The following is a 22,742-nucleotide window of genomic DNA, read 5'->3' as shown; positions in this document are numbered from 1 at the left end:
GTTGGGTTGTATCTTAATATTTTCCAGTGTATTAAGAAAAGAGGAATGGGAATCCTGGGGCATGGTGGGGGGTCTGTAGCAAGCTACAATCTGGATTGCAGTTTTGCCTAGAGTTAATTGAACTTGGATAATCTCGGATGCATTATGCTGAGCAACTAGCTTGGAGGTGTGGGTATCCTTAATGAATATGGACACACCTCCACCTTTAGTGTTTCTGTCCGGGTTTGCTGGCCGAAAGGTGTGGTATAAATTATAGCCTGGTAATGCAGGGGTGCTCTCTGGAGCTTTGAACCAGATATCTGTCACTGCACAGATGTCGATGTTCTCCATTTTAAGGAGTGCCTCGAGTGAGTGCATTTTGAGGTTTAGACTTCTAGCACTGAGTAGCATTACCCTAAGATTTTGCTTGCTTGAACCTGTTACGGTGGTGAATTTGTCATTTGAACCTTGCCTAAAAAAGGCACTATAGGGGTGGCAAGAGCCTTTGCCAGTATCCTGAATCCCAAGGGCAACAGGTGCAGGCCATCTCTGGCAAAGCAGCGTGGTCTGTCAATCATGTCATAGCGTGGTCTGTCAATCATGTCATCCCAGGCAGACAGATACTGGATTCCCTTAGAATGACAACAGAAGCTTAGCCAATTGTTGAAGTCAATCATTTTGTCCTTGTACTGTGGTATCATTCTGGGTGATGGCAGGATGCTACTCAGGGCTAGGGTCATACCTGCCTGGGCTACAAGATATGAGAGCTCCTCCATGTCTCTTTTCATGTAGTTCAGGGAGGTACATCTCAGGTCATTCTCATCAACATGGACAATGACAGAGCCATATTTGTACTTGTTGTGGAGTGACCTGAGTGTGTGTGCTATGTGGCAGATCCTGGCACCTGACAGGCAGCTGACAGTAACTTTCACCTTGTTTAGCTTGGTGAGTGGAACATCAGTGTGCCTGACTATAGAGTCACCTATGACTAGAGTGTTGGGTACATTATGCCTTATGGGCTGTAGCTGAGTGGCACATTGAGTATGTGGGCTATGTGTCAGTTGGGTTGTGTTGGGGGGTGGAGGTTGCTTGCATTTCTGCTTTGGAGGTTTCGGTTGCTTGGGCAGATTTTTAGTGAGAGCCTCCTCGAATTTAGATGTGTGTTTTGTGCTTCTGTGCGTGTGTTTTGGTGGTGTAGGTTTTGAGGGACTATGTGATGAGTGTGGTGTGGTGCAAGTGTTTACCTTCTCCTCTTGACTGTCTAGTCCAGTCTTCGGTGAAGAAAGCTTTGCTTCCAATTTGGCTATATAAGTGCATCTCTCACAGGTCATAGTGTTGGGTGGTAGAAGGACAGGGTTGTCTGTGTACATGAGACAATTGCTGCATTGTCCCAAGATGCCCAGATTCATCAGGTAGACAGGAGAAAACACCGGGAGCTGGCCCTTAGACATGCCTGGATATGTGCTTATTTATTAAATACTAAAAACTGTTTTATGCTAGACAAGTGAGGAAAGTTGAGTGTTGTAGTAATTTGTAGCTTATTTAGTGCTTACAATGAGTTCTGAACAAGTGCTGAGCTCAAAGAAACAGATTTGAGTGATAAAACTAAAAAGTTGGCTAGTTGCAAGGGAAAATTTGAAGATCAGACTTTATGGCGCCAGGAATAGTTTAACCCTAGCTAAGTGGAGGGGGGATGCTCAGGAGCTCACAAACAGTCCTGGACACAGCAAATCCGTATCTGGACAAGACCTGCCATAGGAAAGGGGGGAAACAAGCTTAGAATTTATTTTTTCAGTGAAGTGGACTTGGAGAAAGCTGGAACAGAAGTTAATTCAACGTTAAGAATCTGAGTGGGTTGACCTTCACAAATGTTCTCTATTAGATTGAATGGACTAATGACACTAGACTGAGAGGAGTGTCACAGATCAAATATACAGTATGGATGGGCAACTGCAAAGCCACCAAGTATAAGAACACCACAACACTAGGGAGAGTGGGTTGGAAAAATTACAGTTCCTAGCTGTAGCCACTAAATGAAAGTTTTAAACAGATCAAGGAGCAAGCAGAATCTAGGGAATGTTTTAACTGTAAACAGATAATTATAGTAATGCACAATATTACAGTTCCTAGCTGTAGAACACGAAAGCCTCAAAAAATCAAAAATGCACAGAAAAGCTCGGATAGAGCACTCACAAACAGAAAATACAACTCTCAGTATGAAAAAGCAGTTTACAGTTAAGTAATTCAGTAAACATGCAATTAGAGTAATGAAACAGTATCAAGCAATGAAAAATACAGTTAAAACAGTATAAAACAGTACATAAATGCAGTGAAACAACAAAAGAAGCTTTATAACAGTACAATATTTAGCAGATCAACTGTATAGCACAATTATAAGTGTTTCAGAAGTGCAGTTCAGTGAAATAAGTGTAAGAAATAACTTATCCTGCTCTTGGAATTTTAAGGAATTTCTGCTTAGTTTCAGTAATGAAATACAAACCACAGCCTGATAAATACAAGCACAACCTTTTCAAGACACAGGGTTTATATACCAGTAAGGATGGAAGAGTTAGAAGATCACATTACTACTCAGCCCCTACTATTACCCAATCACTCGTACTACAGATGGTCAGGAGGCCTTGTCACTCTCAATAATAATGAAGACAGACTATCAGCAGAAACTGGCTGCCAGAAACACAGGAAACTCAATCAAACCTACCAGGCCTAGTATGCAAATGGGTACGTATCACTTCACCTAAAACTCATTTCACCTAAACTAATTTCACCAAGACCAAATCACCTAACATTCATTTCACCTAAAACTCATTTCACTGACAAGTAGTAATCTAAAGCAGTTCAATGGTATATGTCCTTTTCCCCACTGTAGTGCAATCCTGGTGTCAGTATATGTATTAAGGGGGGTGGGGGTGCAGCCCCCATATTGGGGGGGGGTGTTGACTTTACCAAATAATGTAAAACAAAATCAGACACCATAAAACCAAAGTAAATGGGGGGCTATGCCTCCCCATGCCCCAATGTGGGGGCTGCACCCCCCACACCCCCCAACTATATATACTAACACCAGGATCACACTACAGTGGGGAAAAAGACATATACCTTTGACTTGCCTTATTGTACTACTTGTCAGTGAAATGAGTTTTAGATGAAATGAGTTTTAGGTGAAATGAACGTTAGGTGATTTGGTTTCGGTGAAATGAGTTTAGGTGAAATGAGATTTAGGTGAAATGATACGTACCCATGTAAATACGGGTCTATATTAGACCACCGGCCACTTAAAAAAGTGAACGGTGATTAATTGACCCTATGTAAGTGAAAGCTTACAATCTCGAACTGTCAGAACAGTGATTTTTTTCCTAGGGAAAAAAATTGCTGTTCCAAAACACATACACACAGCACAAACACACCAAACAAACAACAATTCACACTCATACACCTAAAATCTTACACCTAACCTACACTAAACTATACACACACCACTAGCTATCCACTTACCTTAACCCAAACCCTAATCCTAAGGTCCATCACTATCACACACTCACCTCACCCACTCCCTAACCCTAACTCACTTAACCCGCCCTAACCCTCACGTCCACACAATCACACACATACCTAACCTGTGCCCTAACCCTAACTCACCTAACCTGCCCTAACCCTCACATCCACACAATCGCATACTTACCTGAACCCGACCCATAACTTTCCACCACAGCACTGAAAATACTGAAGCAACAGAAACGGACAACCAAATTCTTTCCCTAGGAAAAAATTGGGGTTTCTGTTGCTTCGATATTTTAAGCTTTCGCTGCATGGGGTTCGATATTAGAACATTCAAAGGTTTGAAACCTCAATGTTCTAATATAGACCCATAAATACATCTCCCCTATATTACCACCACAGTGCTGTATGTTATGTGCGAGGGAACAGCACACATAGCAATGCACACAGATATCTACAGCTGTCAGTGTGTGCAACATGGATGGGTATGTCACATGTAAACCCCTTGTTGGGACCTCATTGCCCTTGTCTGTGAAGTATGGAATGGGAATATGGGTAAGTATGGCAGGTATGGTTGTGGAGGTGGTCAGGGTTGGTAGATATAAAGGACAGCCCACAGGGGTGGTATGTTGCACATGTGGTGGGTAAACACCCTGGATGGTGTGTGTGGTATGTGATGCGGAAACCCCACGGGCCCCAGTATGGACACAATGGCAACAAGCCTCCCACCCACTGCTACTCACAACAGCAGTCTGCATCCCAAAGATGCCTGGCCTGGAGGCTGAGCAAGAGGAGCATGTGGGCCCTGTGAATGTGTGCTGGGTGCCTCAAGGTGATGTAGCACATCCCACAAGTGTCTGTGGAGCCCGTTATGGAACAGACCCTGGACCTGACCTTGGGGGACAAGATCATGTCTGCGTGTGTCCCCGGGGGGAGGGACGACATCCCCTGTGTTGATTCCACCTGAAGGTATTGCCGGACCTGCACATGAGGAGATCCCAGGGTGGGTCACACATTTGATGTGGCCTGGTAACATGGACAGATGAGTTTATAGAGGTGGTTCTGCTGGCCAATAGTACATATATATATATACATGCTATTGTGTCACTGTTATAGAACATATGTGAGTAGTAATAGTCTACACAATCCTGGAACATGTCCAACAGCATGCATAGATATCCCCAATAACACAGAATGTCAGATGTGCAGCAACCAAATAGCAAGCATACCGCAGGCATATATGGAACCACAATGGCCCTGACAAAGGCATGCAGGTGAATAGTCTGCAACAGGCCAGCAATGATAGTGTCCACACAGGGAACATGGCTACATACACATTGCACAAAGTGGGGTACAACACAATATCTGCCCCACTGGTAGGTAAGCTGCAGCCATACCTATTAAGTTGTGTGTACAGTTTGTTGTCTCTGATATTGTGGGGGGGTGATAGTGATGTGTATTATGAACTGTGGTAACCTTGCTGCATGACTTGCTCACACCTGTGTCCATATTTATGCTTTCAGGGAAAATGTCACATGGAAGGCTTCCGGTATACTCAGCTGCCGAGAACAACATTGTGGTAAACCACCTAATACACTACCCTGACTTGTTTGGCCAGGCTGCCCAAGACCTAGTCCACAGGGTCAATGATGTTGGACTGCACAACCACAGTTATGAACAGGTCCGGCATCATTGTTCTGATCTGCTTCGCAATGCCCGTCGGGGTGCTGCTGCAGTCTGGGGGGATCACCTCGCAACAGGGGAGGGGGGGTCATGCCATCCACCCCCAGACACATGTGGAGGAGCTCCTAGCCAGCCTAGTGGCACCTGCCCATCCGCATAGCCACCACTTGCTGGACACCGTTGTGGAGGTGGATGCTACCCACACACCGGCTGAGGAGCATGCAGGTAAGGCCACAGTCCCCATCAGTAGACCACTGTTGCATATACATCCACATCTGTACAGGTAGATCATGCATATCTGACATGTCATAGATATAGTTTGTTGCTGCATAGTAGTGATAAACAGATGTGCATATATGGTAGTATTGTGGACATGTACTGTTGATGTATTGTAATGCTGCACCCACCCTTTAGCAATGCCACAGGTGTGGCCACTGACTTTGCATCACTCACTCTCTTATGTAGGTCCTTCTGGTATGCCATCAAGGCAGCAGCCTGTAGCTGGTGAATATGGTTTATGTAGATGCTTGCCAATACACCCGGCATGTAATGGCCATGGTATATTCCATGCACACATCTAACACACCTACCCAGAATGCATGCTGTACATGTGCACATATTATTACTGTTAAATGCATGGCATCACAGTAGTGACAATGATGGGGTATTGGAAGGGAATGTCAGACACCTGCAAGATAACTAACATCCTGTCATTGTGGAATGTGTCCACAGGGAGTAACATAATAGTGGGAGACATGGCCTACAGTAGGGACATGTTTGGAACAACACCCCTATACAGTGCAGCACCAGTGTATATACCTGTAGGACAATGGCAACTGTTGAAGAGTTACACTATGCCATAACATATTACTGTGGTTCACATTATCAGCTGGAACTAGTCTGTAACATGTGGTGTTCAGGTTATGGGACACTGTAAACTGACACACATGTGTAGGCCTTACTTGTCAAGCATCTGCAAAAAGGCTGAATGTGGGGGTGTCTGCATAACACATCAGTGAACTGCAGCAGGGATTCTAAGGATGCTAAAAAATGGCTGCATCTGCACATAGTCAGGTTCAGGAACAGTGGCAGACATAACCCTATGCCTACAGCAATAGTGACATCAGTGTGTGAACACCAAGGGATGTGCATATGAGTAGACCTTGCAATCATGCAGATTAGGGGGACATGTGTAGGGCAGACTGAACATACACTGGCAAATGCAGATGGGCCACGCTAGTATACCCCTTCCAGGAGTAGTGGTTGTTGTAGTACACATAACAATAGGTGCAACAAACCATCATGATAAGGGTGTGCACACATATGCCCACACAGAGTGTATGCATCATGGTCAGCATCTGCACACCTAACACATTCCATAGGCACTGCATGTGAAAGTACAGGACATATGTCACATATCGGTCTCATATACTGTTAATATATGCAGTGATGTGGTCCCATGGCAGATCAAGGATGGGTACGTCATATCAATAAGGGTGTGTATACCCCCCATAGCCATGATATTCTCTGGTGGTTGTCAGTGTGATAGTATTGAATTGGTCATACATGGTTCGCTGATGTTGAGAGCTGTAAATCAGACATCAGGCATTCACAAATGACATCTGCCCACATATCATCCCAGGTATGTGTTGCTGAAAAACATAGGGGCTGTGAGCATTAAAGCTGACATAACAGAGACAGTACTACACATTCAGCAATAGGTTGTACACCTGTGAGGTGTGGTGCACTGTACATGGTATGGTGCAGAACAGGTGCACAGCAATACTGTGTAAATGGGTGCAGTTATATCCAGGGGAAGGGGCATCACCATGTATACTGTTGCTAGCATGGATTGACTATAGCTGTACTGCATGCTGCTGTGTACCATATCTTATGCATAGTGACAGATGGGTAATAGGAGGACTGTGTGTACTATCATTGTGCAACCTCACCTGTATGGGTGTGTGTGCGTCTTGGTAGATAGTTAGTTTGTCTGTAGGGTTACTCTGGTATAGTGGAGGGAGGTTGATGCATGTAGGATACATGTGTGCATCTGTGTGTGTTTTTGTGGGTGACCATGTATTCACATGTGTGATTGTGGGGTTGTTCATACAGTAGTACCTCCCTTTGGGATCATACAGTACATGGACATGGACTGCCACATGACACACCAGGAATACTTATAATGTATGTAATCACAGGACAGCTGATAGTATAATAAGGTCTGTAGCATGGAACAGGCATTGAGAGGGAAGGTAGACACAAGGTATACCCTTAATATTGTATTCAGCAGAGAGGTGACTGACAACCCATGTATGCAGCACTATAGATGCATTGGGGAATTACTAGCCAACACCAGGGAGTGTATCCATATATTACAGTTGTCACATGTTAAGCTGATTGATCAGCATATCTGGCATGCACTGAGCAATACATACACATGACACTCCAGTGCGTGATATTATGGAGTGAACATAGCAGCCCCCATATATAGGGGCCATGCTTTTGCTGTATGGACATACACAGGGTGAACACTGAATGACAGCAGTGAGGCCATGTAAAACCACTCCACTTGGGTAAGGCAGGTAATGGAGTAACAGGTCTTGTGTTGTGATCACTTGTCTAGGCATTTAGAGGACTGATACATTAATGAGTGGTATCAATGATTGTATGTTACCAAGTGTGATGCAGGATGGGAAACACATGGGAATATATGTGGGACTGTCTGTAAACTCACGGACAGGTAGGTATTAAGGTGGTGTGTGTGTGTGTGTGTGTGTGTGTGTGTGTGTGTGTGTGTGTGTGTGTGTGTGTGTGTGTGTGTGTGTGTGTGTACTGTTATGCAATGTCGTACAGGTCTTAAAGTGCATTTATTGTTTCCCCCCACAGGTGGTGAGGTGGGTCAGGGTCCCTCCTGCATGCAGTCTGATGTTGGTGTCCATACAGATACCAAAGATGATGATAGTACTGTTGAGGCACAGGTGGGGTTGTCTGGGGCCGAAACAGGGCCATCATTTGACATCCCCCTTTTAGCCACCCCAACCCAGCACACAGTTTCAGTGCCTACACATACCCCATCACCAGTGGCCATAACGGAGGGACAGCTGATGTTTGGTGGCAGTGCACAGGAAAGTGTGGTAACTATGCCTACTGTGTCTGGTCGCAGCAGGCATAACCAGATGTCTGGCAGGCCACCGCATAGGCAGATGTCCTAGGGTGCTCATGGTAGGGCCGCTGGCAAACGCGACACAGCTGGTACCAGCAGGCGCATGTTTCAGGTTGTCATGGCAGCACAGGCACGTATGGAACATTACACCAGAGAGGGCCTGAGGCCTCAGAGGGCTGCTCTCACATCTGCAAGTGACAACTCCCGTGAACTGTCTGGTGCCATCTGTGTGTTAACTGAGCTCATGGACAGATGGTCTGGTGAGATGATGGCCCTCATCGACGGTGGTCTTTACCTGCTTGAACGTGTGGTGGGAGTGTGGAGACGGCTGCGTCGATGTAGGCCAGCAACACCAACAGCTGGCAGTCAATGTGGACATGCTAGGACACCAAGGGACTCCTGTAGTGGCAGTACCAGCCCCTGCACTGCAGGGGGGGCACTGTCCACACCACACCACAGTAGGCCACGAGCACGTGCTCCTGGCCAGTCCCAGGAGGGACCTGGTTCCATTGGACATTTGTCATCATCAGGTGAGAGTAGCATATCGAGGCCTGTACCTGGACATGCCCATGGAACCCCTGGCAGGCACAGTCCATGTGTCCATGGCCAGAGGCAGTGAACTGCACACCCTGCCAGGTATGATCTGCAGCTGTCCATAAACACCTGTGTAGGGCAGCCACATGGCAGAACTGTATGCATGCATACCCACACACTATACAAACACACCTATGGCAACCCCATACATACACACACCACATCACCATGCCCAGTTCACTTCATTACACCCCTCACCCACACACATGGTATCAAATGTATGGCCCACCCTCGGCCTCTGGCAAATGAACAACACACCCTGTGCATGTGATGATACCTGTGCCACATCCCTGTCATCCATGCCATCAATGCAGAGACAGGCTAATATGGTTCTTATGCACATGGTGACTGTACTACAGTGTACCACAGTACTGCAGTGTAACATGTTGTAAGGTGTAAAATGTAATGCATATATGTCAGTTAGTGTAGCCATCCAGCAATGATGCATTGTAGCTGTTAGTAACACAGGTTGATTGTGGTCTCTATAATGTTATCGATTTGTGTTGTAGGTGTACATGTGTCAGGACGAGGATGGTCTGCAGTAGTATTCCACAATGGGGTATGGCACTGTGGTGACACCATGACTGTGACACATCTGGGGTACAGTTGAACACATGTCACAGGTTTGTATAACAGTTATTGCCTGTGCTAAATAGACAGGTGACCCACTGGGATGTGTACACTCTGCAACCTGATGTAGACCCATCCACATGCATGCACGCTCTTACTTGGCAACACTGGGACTAGACCCCTACCTAGGTATGTAGTGATACTGAAGTGTGTGGCTTTCATTGCACACACCACACAGCGTTTAGGGTGAGGTGTGTTCCAGGTTACTTGTTACATGCAGAACATCCCCAGACATGTGCAGTATGCTAATGGGGGATGTAATGGGTGTATACGGATGATAGATAGTGTGACATACCTTCATATACACATTAACAGACACATAACAGGCAGACACACATCCGAGAGACCTGGGTCTATCACTGCTAACTAACCTGAATGTGTGTCCAATGTGTTACAGGTAGGCTGCACACAGCACATGCATAACTGGCCTGGATTGTGGTATCAGTTACATGTATGGTTGATGGTGACAGTGGTAACCATAACATGGTATATGGGACATATACTGGGTGTACCTTGGTATACTGACAGTGTACACAGCACCCACATCCCCCAGTGGATGTTGTACTCACTGAAACTCATGATGACCCTCTGACATACCCACCATCACACATTGGTCACGACTACGATACCACCCAATGTATATCCCAACAGTGGTACTACAGGGATATGCATCTAATGCACATGCCACATGCATAGTAGAGTGTTGCATTGTCATGCCTCACCAATGGGCAGCTACAACACTATCTGTACTACTGTGTGGCAATGGATATTGTAATAGGAGTATGTGGCCTCGGAATGCTGTACCCTACAGATATACGGACATGCACACATACACACACTTGCCAGAACACAATGGGTATCCCATGCCTATCAACCCATTTGTACAACACTGTTGTACTGATACTGCAAGGCTCATGTAGCCACTAAGAAGAGGAGCTTAACAGGGTACATGTAATGTCCCATACAGCATCAGCCACAACTGACTATGGCAATGGGTGTTGCATTGGTTGTGAAGGCCCTCATGGAATTCCCAAGTACAGGTGTGCTAACACACAGACACTGCTATAAGCAGTCATGTACATGTACACATGTGCCAGTACTGTGGTGCATCACTGCAGGTGGTCATAGCTGTGTACCTAGCTATTGTCCAAGGAGAGATGGGTCATTTAGGGGTTGTGTGTACAGTGGTATCCTGCCACCTGTCATGTGGCAGCAGGCAATTTATTGACAGACACTACTGTGGTGCCCCTCAAGGTGAATGTGACATGCATCAGCCAATCCTCCAGATGACTCGTGCACATGGCCACTGAGATGATCAAGTTGGCATGTATTCAACATGCATTACAACACATGGTTAGTGTCTGTGATGGAGACCTGTACTCAAGCATGTTCTGTTGACTGTGGTAGTGTAGTGGAGGTACCCATGGCATGTGGTGCATACAGGGTGTTATCTACTATATGTGCCAGTACTTACACAGCTGGGCAGACATGTCAGTGTCAATCAAGCTTAGGTTGCCTGTACATAACCCAGCTGGATACCAACCATCTGTACAGGGACTGACAGTCATCAGCTTGGCAAGTAGCTATGCAATAGCATGGATGTGTTGACAGACAGATGTTTGACAACAATATGTATGCCATAACTACATGTCAGAAGCCTTCGCTAACATGTGCTGTACAGACGGTAATCTACAATTACATTCCACATGTCAGATCATTACCCAGTAGGGGTTATATACTGTGACACAGCTCATACACCAGGAATGCAACAGGGAGGCCTCCAAGTCCACCTATGCCTGCAGGTGTGCCTGTTGTCCGTACTACATTTAGCACTCTACTCCTGCCTGGGTAAGCACTGTCAACAGTAGTACTGTCATGATACACTACATGACAGTGTGACAACATGTACCCTGGGCTACTACCCCTGTATGTAACACATTCACACAGATAATGGTGCTGTAAAGGCCTTATATACATCTGTGTCCCACACATGACACTCACACCCTTGCTACTGTAATGACAGCACATAGGCACATGTATTGTACATGGCATTACATACACTTATTACAGATGTCATTACCCTGCTATGATATAAGACTGAGTGGTGTGAACTGGTTACCAGGGCTAATCAATGCTTAGCAGGTATCAACATTGCTGTAGTTTAACAGCTAAGCTGATTTGCGCACTACACTGTGTAAGCGCCTGTAGATTTACCCATAGCTTAGCAACACTTAGCTGCTCAAAACTGCCTTAACCACTCTGTATTCAACAGCCCTTGTTCAGCCCAGCAATAAAATGAGCATCCTGTACACTATAGTCACAACACTTAACCACTACACCATTACCACTATGAAGACAGCTGTTGTTTTTCCAATATATCTGTCAATACACATATTGATTAGTGTTGAACAATTGCCTTTGCTTCCACAATTGTGTAGCATTTGTTATTAATATGACTGTTGCATCACATATGTTGTTTTATCATAATGTACACATAGCAGATACATATGGTGAGATACATCTGGGAGGGTATACACAACCGTGAGGTTTAGACATGACAGGAATATGGATATATACATGTAATAGGTTGATATATGTCTACATGTACATACACATGTATATTCATGCATATGTCTGTATACACATCTGTATGTACATATATATATATATATATATATATATATATATATATATATATATATATATATATATATATATATGTATGCACATCCTATGTGTACAGATATGCCTATTTATGTAGACATATATGTAGCTATCTATAACTATATGCGGATACATATCTATTCTGATATACCTATTACTGTCAATATGTAGATATCCATAAGTATATGTGCATATGTATCTCTATCTGTATATGTGTAGACATATATTGCTGTGTGTATGTATATATCTGAGTGTTTAAGTGTATATATATATATATATATATATATATATATATATATATATATATATATATATATATATATATATATATATATATATATATATATATATATATATATATATATATATATATATATATATATATATATATATATATATATATATATAATTTTATATATTATATATATATATATATATATATATATATATATGTACATATACATATCCAGCTATGTATGCCAATATGTATATGTGCATATATCTATACATATATATGTATAATTATATATACATACATGTTCACCATATGTCCTGAACATGGAGTGGAGCCCAACTCTTAGAGCAAGGGGATGTCAGGTATGTATTGCAGGTATATATGTAGACTATTGCTACTGTAATAGGGGTTGTCTTCAAAGACATGTTGTGTGTGGGAGGCCACATCTGCTTTTAACATGTGTGTCATTGGCTACTGACAGACATCCTAAGGACAGCATAGTACAGTACCACTGCTAGCACAGTGATGATCCTGTGGACTACAGCAGAGATATGGCCAACAAATGTGGACAGTCTGGCACACTCTGGTTAGTCCAGAGGTATACACAGAACCCCTTCCTGCAAGACATGTGGACCAAGCCTGGACCAAGCCTGAAAATGTGGATGTTAATAACCATGCAGATGGGTATATCACATAAATTCTGGTATACATTTGCCCCCACAGGTTATGCATTCACACACCCCTGCCTGTCCTGACACATAATAACCCATGGTACAGAGGTGCCATGGCCACATGCTACCCACTAGTTAGTGACATACATATGTACAGCATTCCACTGCTTTGTCTGACATACATGACTGTTATGGTGGCCTGGCAGCAATAGATCTGGCAAGTATCTGGACATAACATTACAATGGCTAAGTGCACTAAGCCGCTAGGCATGTAACAAAGCACTGTGCAGGTTACAGGCAGACTGACACAACACTGGCCTACATTTCTTATGGGGAATACACATATACCTGCATATATAGCAGGCTCTACAGGCATGTCACAGCACAAAGTAACAGACACCTTTGTGAAAATGCTTAACCACAACCAGTGTGAACATAGCCACATCCACATATGGTAAGCTAGCATAATATTACAGTATATGACTATCTGATCAACACCATCCTCATATATGCCACTCACACACTAACCCTACATATACTGGGCCACTACACCGTGTGGTCCGATGCCTGTCTGTGGTATGCGACATGTGTGTGTATGGCCCTACAAACATGTAAGCCAATGGGGTAACATACAGTGTAACAGCATGTAACATCAGATATAACAGGACCAAGAACAATGACATCTACCACAGTCTGTACACAGGCCAAAGTATATATTCACAATACACACACTGTCAACAATCACCATAAGTACACAGACCTCAGTACTGTACACACAACCACAGAATGCACAGGTTATGTCCTCAAATATAACCCCTACTATACATAACATGTGTAGCAGTCTGATATCTCCCTGGCTTGTTATCAGATATGATGTCAATAAATTATGGTGTACAGAACATATGCACCTCTTACTGCATGACATATGTACAAAGGCTGACAGAGTTGTGGATGGAGGCACAAACACAGGGCAAATATTGACATGTTGCTGTGATAACCTGATACATTTACTGTTTTAACAGGGTTTGTTGTAACATATGTCCTATGAGGGATATGAAGTCATTAACTCTCATGGCTGTCACCATGTACTGACTGCAATCCTCACACTATGCATCTGCAGTTCGTAGATAAGTGCTCTGTGAGTAACACAGGTAAAAGGCACCACACACTGCCCAGTCTGCAGATGACCCTACAGATGGGGGTTTCCTCAGAAACATAGCACTGTCATGACAAGTATTAAAACATGTAGACCAGCCATATCCACACACACACACTGTTAAACCAACATTACTCCAAATGCAGAATAGCAACACCTACATTCTGTAGTCATGTCAGGCACATCCCCCTCCTGTGTGTTGGCCTGTTTCTACAGTGTATGTTGTTAGAGGCAAATCCCCAATGCATCTGTGATGCTGTTTGCCAAATACCAGATCTAGGTCCTGCTCACAGTGAATCAAAACGCCCAACACCAACATGATGTTCCTAGATACTGGAGTGTGTTTCCAAGCAATTGGCTATGGGAATGTTTCCACAGCTGCTCCACATGCAATCAGCTAGAGGAGGGCTGCAATTTGTGCAGGGGCCATTAGCTGATCGTGAACAAAACACATACTGCTGCCTAAGCAAAGCAGGTGTAATTCTCCACATCCACCAGAGAGGGAGTGAGAGAGGCAGACAGAGACAAATATATGTCAGGGATGGGGTGAGAGAGTAAAACCTAAGCATGTCTGTGTCACACACCTACCAGTACACGGTATCAAACCCCTGACTAACTATGTATTTCTAGCACATGTCTATGCAGTTTTTGGCTGTGCCACATAGCTTACATGTTGAGGAACTCTCCAAATGTATATGTGATGGTGAGTGACATCTGTAACAGTGATATGGTAGCGATACAGTAGGTGTAGCACATGTGCCTATCCTCATGAACAGGTTTCAGTATCAGCACAACCACACTCTCTCAGGGACTCACACACATTTACACACTTGGCAAGGTCAGAAATACACTTCCTCACTAGTTAGTTTGCCACAATACAGTACTGTGCAGGCATCACATGCACCACAGGGGTTATCTGGAGTTTATATGGGCAAAGGGTACGGGGAGGTGTCTGACATCAGACAGCATGCTTCAGTATGCCAATTGTGGTTGTAGTGAGTGTGAATGTAGTTAAAAGCATCATACACCACACACACACAGACACAGGGTGCCAGTGCTGACATGCATGCGTGCATTGCTTCAAGGGTACGTAGCAGTTGACTGTGTCAGAAGGCTATACAAGGCTAGGTTAAGGGTATACCTTGGCAACAGGCCACATGACAATGGTCTGCAGTGTGGCAAAGAGGTGTAGTGTTTGGATTGGCCCACACAAGTAGGTATTGTATTCACCATCCAGTCACCTGGGTAACTATTGTGTGTGGCCATTGCTGTTCAATGTTTGCCATGTATATGTTCTTTAGTCCATGACATGGATGCTGTCTGGGATGTGCACATGTCCCACATGCATGTACAGTGACATGTGGAACTGTACTTGGGGTGTCTGGCCCATGTTGTGTACACAGATTGTTATAATCAGATGTGCCTGTCCTGGTCTCATGTGCTGGGAACAGGTAATAGGTTCATAGGTTCATAGGTTTATACTAGGCTATCTGCCCTAAGGCATTTATAAGCCTAGCCCAAATTATTGTGGCTTACGCCACCCCTTATATGAAAAAATACTGTGCCCATTAGTTTGTTATGCCTCTGTCCAGCAGTGACCCAGAGATGATTCCCGGGGTAAACCTACGATCTCCCATCCACAGGTCCAGATTTCTCTTGAACAGAGTCAGCGAGGTGCTCTGCCTCACATGGACCGGGATTTTATTCCACAGCATAGGGAGTCTCTGAGTGATAAATCTATCCCTCCAGCACGTCCTATTTATATCCGTGCTAAGGTTTAAGTCGCTTGCTCTAGTGGTTTTGGTGGATTTGGATTTTTGAGGTGGAGCATGTCCATTAATTCTGGGTTGGACATGGCCTTGTATGACAGGCACATGTCACCTCTGAGCAGACGGTATGCGACTGAATAGAGCTGGAGTTTCTTCAATCTGGCAGCATATGACAGATTTAGGAGTCCTTTATCCTTTTGGTGAAGAACTTTTGGGGTCTCTCCAATTGCTGCAGATGTCGGGTGAGATACATCCCGAATGGGGCATTGTACTCGATCATTGGTCTGATAAGTGAAGAGTACAGGGGAACAATGACCTCACTAGATCTGGATGTGAATCCCTTCATGATCAGGTGGGCAATGTAGAAGGTCTTTCTAACCACTTTAGCAATGTGAGTGTCAAAGAAAGGCCACTGTCAACCTGGGTCCCCAGGTCCCTGATAACCTCTTCTGTGCTTAGTGGATTGCCACCTATATGGTAGCTTGGGTTACCTTGTTTTCCAAGGGTATGACTATACATTTTTGGCGTTTAACTTCAGGCCATGGCTCTGGCACCAGCTATCTGTTTCCGTGAGTCCCTTCTGAAGGATATCCGTGTCCGATGCACTTTCCACTATGGCCCAGTTTGCAGTCATCTGCAAACTTTGTCAATAAAGTCCTCCCATGTTGGCCTGTACTTCTGAGAAGTAGATGCCAAACAATAGGGGCCAAGGACCGAGCCCTGTGGGACACCACTTGTGACCGGCTTGGAGTCTGACACAGCGCCAGCAACTCTAACCCTGTGGGTTCTGTCCTTAAGCCAGTTTGCAACCCATCTTGTGACATATGGGTTTACATTTAAGCTGGTAAGTTTTTCTACAATACCAGTGGGGTATTGTGTCAAAGCCTTGCAAGGTCAAGGTAGGCTGTATGGACTGCCTTTCCTCATCAATGGCCTTGGTGACTATTTGAAGAAGTCGACCAAGTTCAAAAGGCATGATCTTCCCTTGACAAAGCCAAACTGGGTCGGGTCCAATGTCTGCAAGTCCCCTATATCTTTGTTTATGAGCTCCATTATGATCCTCTCCATAGCTTTGCAGACTAGACTTGTTAAGCTTATGGGGCGGTAATTACCAGGGTCCGTGGGCCACCTTTGTGAGTGGGACCACAGTTGCCGCGCCACTCCTTGGGCACGTATCCTGTGGTAAGGCTGAGATTAAACAGCTGCCTTATGTGCGGGTTTAATTCCTCATTTAGCTGTAGCACACAGCCGGGGACACCATCCGTCCCATTGATGCTGTGTTTTTAGCTTTAGGGAGAGCAGCTTTCACCTGCGCATTTGAGATGTCCAGGAGGCTACACTCGGCTGGGATAGTTATCTCTCCTTTAGGGGGCGAGAGGGGGGTGAAGTTTGCACTGAACCTGTCTGCCAGTATGCTGGCAATGTCTGTGGGTTCAGTGATTTTTGTATCATTTTGGGCTAATTCTGAGCATATCTGTGAGTTTCCACCCAGGTTCCTAACATAGCTGAAAAAGGCCTTATGATTGTCCTTTGAATCCATGGCAATTTTTCTCTCAAAATTGGCCTTAGTTGATTTTATGAGTGCTCGTATTTTTTTACTAATAATGATCAGGGGTGACTTCCCTTTTATGGATTTTGTTCTATCATGTAATAGCTTTCTCCTCTTATTGTAAAGTTTGTTAATGGCTGGGGTCCACCAGACTGGACGTTTGCCCTTTGTGGAAAGAGTCTTGGTTTTATTTGGGATTGCCTGATCCATGCAGTCCTGGAGGTGTTCATAGAAGGCATTTGTAAGGGCTTCCGCAGCTTGGGTTGTGGTTTCCTCTGACTCAGGGGCCTTGAAGGATACCACACCAGTCTTGAGTAGTGTGAAGTTTGCTTTAGAGAAGTTCTTCACTATGGTCTTTTTGTTTGGGGTGGGGCGGGATGTGGATTTCCAGTGAGATTAGTTTATGATCAGATCTCACCAATGAGGGATATACTTCGGTGTGGAGCATTTTGTCCCCATGTTTGTGACAATGAGATCTAGTATATTTTCTCCTCGTGGGAACAGTGACTAGCTGTTCCATGGCATTTGAATTTATGAACTCCAGGAACCGTTGGGCTAGAAAGTTAGGGCTTGAGTAATGTTCCCAGTCTATATTCGGGTAGTTGAAGTCACCCAATATGATGGTGTTTGATGATACATTTATACCCTCCAGTGTCTTCAGGAAGGCTGTGTGGGGTTCCTGAGTTTGAGAGGGTGGCCTGTAGCATGCTACAATTTGTAGAGCAGTTTTGCCTATGGTTAGTTGCACCTGGATGGTTTCCGAAGCTTCATGCGTTGCCACCAACCTGGAGGTGTGAGTATCCTTTATGAATATGGATACACCCCCTCCTTTTGTGGAGTGGTCCGGGTTTTGGGGCCGGAACGCATGATATGAGGTAAAACCTAATAGTGCCGGGGTGCTCTCAGGAGCCTTGAACCAGGTTTCAGTTACAGCACAGACATCGATGTTCTCCATACTGAGAAGGGCCTCGAGTGCGTGCATTTTGAGATTTAGACTTCTGGCATTGAGCAGCATTACCCTCAATTTCAATTCCAATAATGGACAGCAGGTTGACCCTGCATCTACATTTATAGCATGATACAGGTATTCCCTGGTGTCAGTGGCATCTGTCCATACAGGGCATGTGTATAAGGCATGGTATGTCCTTTGTGGGTCACATTTGATGGCACCACAGGTGTTGCAGGTGTCCAGTGGGGAGCATTGTGAAGGCACACTGTCTGCATGTACGTGCGTATTTTACTGATGGGAAGGGTGCCATGCCCTTTGTCATCTACTGCAATCACACCATAGTTACTATCTGTGGGCAATATGCAGGGTACTACCAACATAGCAGTTGTTGCCAAGGCAAGTATGCTTGTGTATGAGACGTGGGTTAAGAGTGTTCTCTGTGTAATACAAGGGTTACTAACATCGTTCGCCAGGCCTTGATGTCACATTTAGGGATATGGATTGCCACCCCAGCCTCTTGGCTATTTCACATCTGTTATACATGTAAGGTGGACAGTGTGACATATAATAGGGCCACCATATAGGAAATTTGCAAAATCTGCTCCACAATGAGTCCAGTTGTTACACACTCACAGCCACCTCCACACAGGATACGAACAGCAAACACAGACACCCACCTGCCATGTCTGGGATTAGAACTCCTACCTAACTAGTTCATTACACTACAGCATTACACAGTAACAGGATGTACCATGGAGATGACTGAAACACTCCTTCCCCAAAGGTGTATTTCACAGTGAATGACATCAGCAGCCTTGCCAAAGTAGGGCATTTGATCTTTAGTGAGTGTGACTAGCCTAAAATTAATTGCCCCCTACACAAACAAAGAAACACACACACAAACATCCACACTTGCCATGTGTGGGAATAGAACCTGTACAAAAGTACTATATCACACTACAGCATTACGCTGTTATAGGACACGCCATGGAGATTACTGGACTATACCTTTCCCAAAGGTGCATTTCACAGTGAATGACATCAGCAGCCTTGCTAAATTAGGGCATTTGATCTGTAGTGAGTGTGACTAGCCTAAAATGCATTGCTCCCCTACACAAACACACACACAAACATCCACACTTGCCATGTGTGGGACTAGAACCCCTACCAAAGTACTATATCACACTACTGCATTATGCTGTTATAGGATGCCCCACAGAGATTACTGGGCTACACGTTTCCCAAAGGTGTATTTCACAGTGAATGACATATGCAGCCTTGTCAAAGTGGGGCATTTGAATTGTAGTGTGTGTGATTAGCCTAAAAAGCATTGCTCCCTACACAGACAGAGACACACTCACACAAACACACACACACACATAGTTGCCATGTCTGGGATTAAAACTTATACCTAACTAGTTTGGCACACTACAGCATTACGCAGTTATTGGATGCACCCTGGAGATTACTGGGCTACATTTTTCCCAAAGGTGTATTTCATAGTGAATGACATTAGCAGCCTTGCCAAAGCAGGGCATTTAAATTGTAGTGAGTGTGACTAGCCTAAAAAACATTGCTCCCTACACACACACACACACACACACACACACACACACACACACACACACACACACACACACACACACAGTTGCCATGTCTGGGATTAGAAATCGTATCTAACAAGTTTAGCACACTACAACATTATACAGTTATAGGATGTGCCACGGAGATTACTGGGCTACACCTTTCCCAAAGGTGTATTTCACAGTGAATGACATCAGCAACCTTGCCAAAGTAGGGCATTTGAATTGTAGTAAGTGTGACTAGCCTAAAAAGCATTGCTCCCTACGCAGACAGAAGCACACACACTCACACACACACACACACACACACACACACACACACACACACACACACACACACACACACACACACACTTGCCATGTCTGGGATGAGAACTCCTACCTAACTAGTTTTGCACACTACAGCATTACACAGTTGTTATAGGACATGCCACAGAGATTACTGGGTTATTCCTTTCCCAAAGGTGTATTTCAAAGTGGATGACATCAGCAGGCTTGTCATAGTAGGGCTATGGGGAGGGCAGTGTGTGTGCATGCATGGACCATAACCCATTCATGTAGAGGTTGACACACCACATGCAGGCACACACAGGGTTATATTCCACAGGTACATGTATACAGCTGCTATATGACTACTGCATTGTACAGTCATGTTGCACAGCTAGCACTTGCATCACATAGTCTGTAATGCTGATGGATACCAGTGCCTAATTTCTACAGTTAGTGACATTTACACATCATGTGGTTGTAGCCATTTGGCTATGTGCTGGATGGGACAGGCCTCATGATGGATGGCTCTTTGTCACAGTCACTCTCTTCCATACATCTATGTATGTCTACTTTTGGCATATTATAGTGTGTTGTCCTTGGATATATGTCTGTATTCCTGTCCAATGTGTCTGCAAAGCATGACTGGTGCATACTGAGGAGTGTATGCACTAATATCTGCAACTGTCAGATATGCATGGTCCACTGTTGTTTGCAGACATGGGCTTTATTTGTTTGTGTGGGAGCATGTCCAGTATGAACTTTCAGTATGTTGTCTGACATTGCCTTCATTTCTCTAAGTGTGTGATCATGCTCAGTATGCTTTCTGTATTGAATGTGTGGATCCATTCCAAGTAGTTTGTACTCCAGTGCAGACATTTATGTTGTACACCCACAGGTAGCAAGCTGTTTCTGCAGGGTATCCATAGATCATTTGGCAATATGGGGTCAAACTGTGCAAGGGATAGTGAGGGTGTACTGTAGGTGATTGTGTCTGTGCTGCTTCTGCTACATGGTACTGGTGTTAGCAGAGATATTTCGACATGCGTACTGTTATACACTGTGATGTTTTACATCCTCAAGTACTGTCAGGTGGATATTCTTGCTCACAGTGATGTCCTGGGGAACAAGAGTGAATGCAGCTGTGTCCAGTATAGTGGGCAAACACCTACATATTCATGGAAAGTTATGCCATTCTGGAGGGGGAGCTGAAGACACTTGCTGCTGGGTCTGTGTATCCATTTCAGCACCTTGGTACAATGCTGGCAGAGGATCCCATACTTGTACATCCATCAACATGACAGATTCACACAGGTTACCCAGAGGCAGGGGTCATAAGTCAGGACCTTACCCCTGTTGTGATGTACAGGCAGGTTTGTAGCCACACATTTATGTTTTTGCAGCCAGGGATAGTGTGTGCACACAGCTGTGTGTCGGACCTTGCATATTCCATCCTGCCCATGCTCCCACTCCCCTCTATTATTCTATCCTCTTCCATACATTATACATACACAGCTGTGTTTTGGTGTTGGTCCACAGTTCATGCAGTGGGATATGGTGGACATGTTACTGTGGTTTATCCACATGGCCTTGCATATGGCTTATGTGGAGTGTGTTATGTTGTTATTTGGGTGTCTGTGACATAACATGCATCGGTAATACGTGTGAGACATAGGCCTTTGGCAGAAGCCATTTGGTGGTGATGTGGGCCAGCTGTGATAGACTGTTGCATTCTGTCAGTCCTACAGTCCCAGACCGCCATACAGTATATTCATCTGTGGTGACAGGGTAGGTGTGATAGGTGTTCATGCCAATACTTTCTATCAGTATTGATCAGGTGGTGTGGATGCTGGCAGGGTGTTACCTACAGCTAGGGACACACCTGCATGGGACACATGCACTGCATGCTGCATTCTTTCACTATTGCTGAATACAGTTGGGGTCATATTGTACCCATTTCCAATAGCATGGATACGACCAGAGAGATACCTGCGGGTGATGTTTGGGTGAGCCGGGTGCATGTGTGCTATGGACACTACTTGCATCTGATGCACGGATATGCATGGGGCATTCCAGCTATGCTGGCATGCAGGTACATAAGCTGTTTTCCAATACATCAGTCCTATCACCTTTGTGATCTGCAAGTATTCGGGCAGACAACATCGGTATTCCTTACTACAGGTCTCGATAATGTGATGCATACCTGTATGTACAATTCCAAGGGTGTGTCCATTTCACAGTTACACATTATTTACTGTATGTCTGGGGTACTTTCCCCTGTGTAAAGCTTGTATATCTAGCCCAACAGCCATGCCATGTCAATCTTTTAGA

This window comes from Protopterus annectens, chromosome 4.part0, assembly GCF_019279795.1.
Source record: "Protopterus annectens isolate FY-2018-M chromosome 4.part0, PAN1.0, whole genome shotgun sequence".
Lineage (NCBI taxonomy): Eukaryota > Metazoa > Chordata > Ceratodontiformes > Protopteridae > Protopterus > Protopterus annectens.
This window is presented reverse-complemented; position numbering follows the sequence as displayed.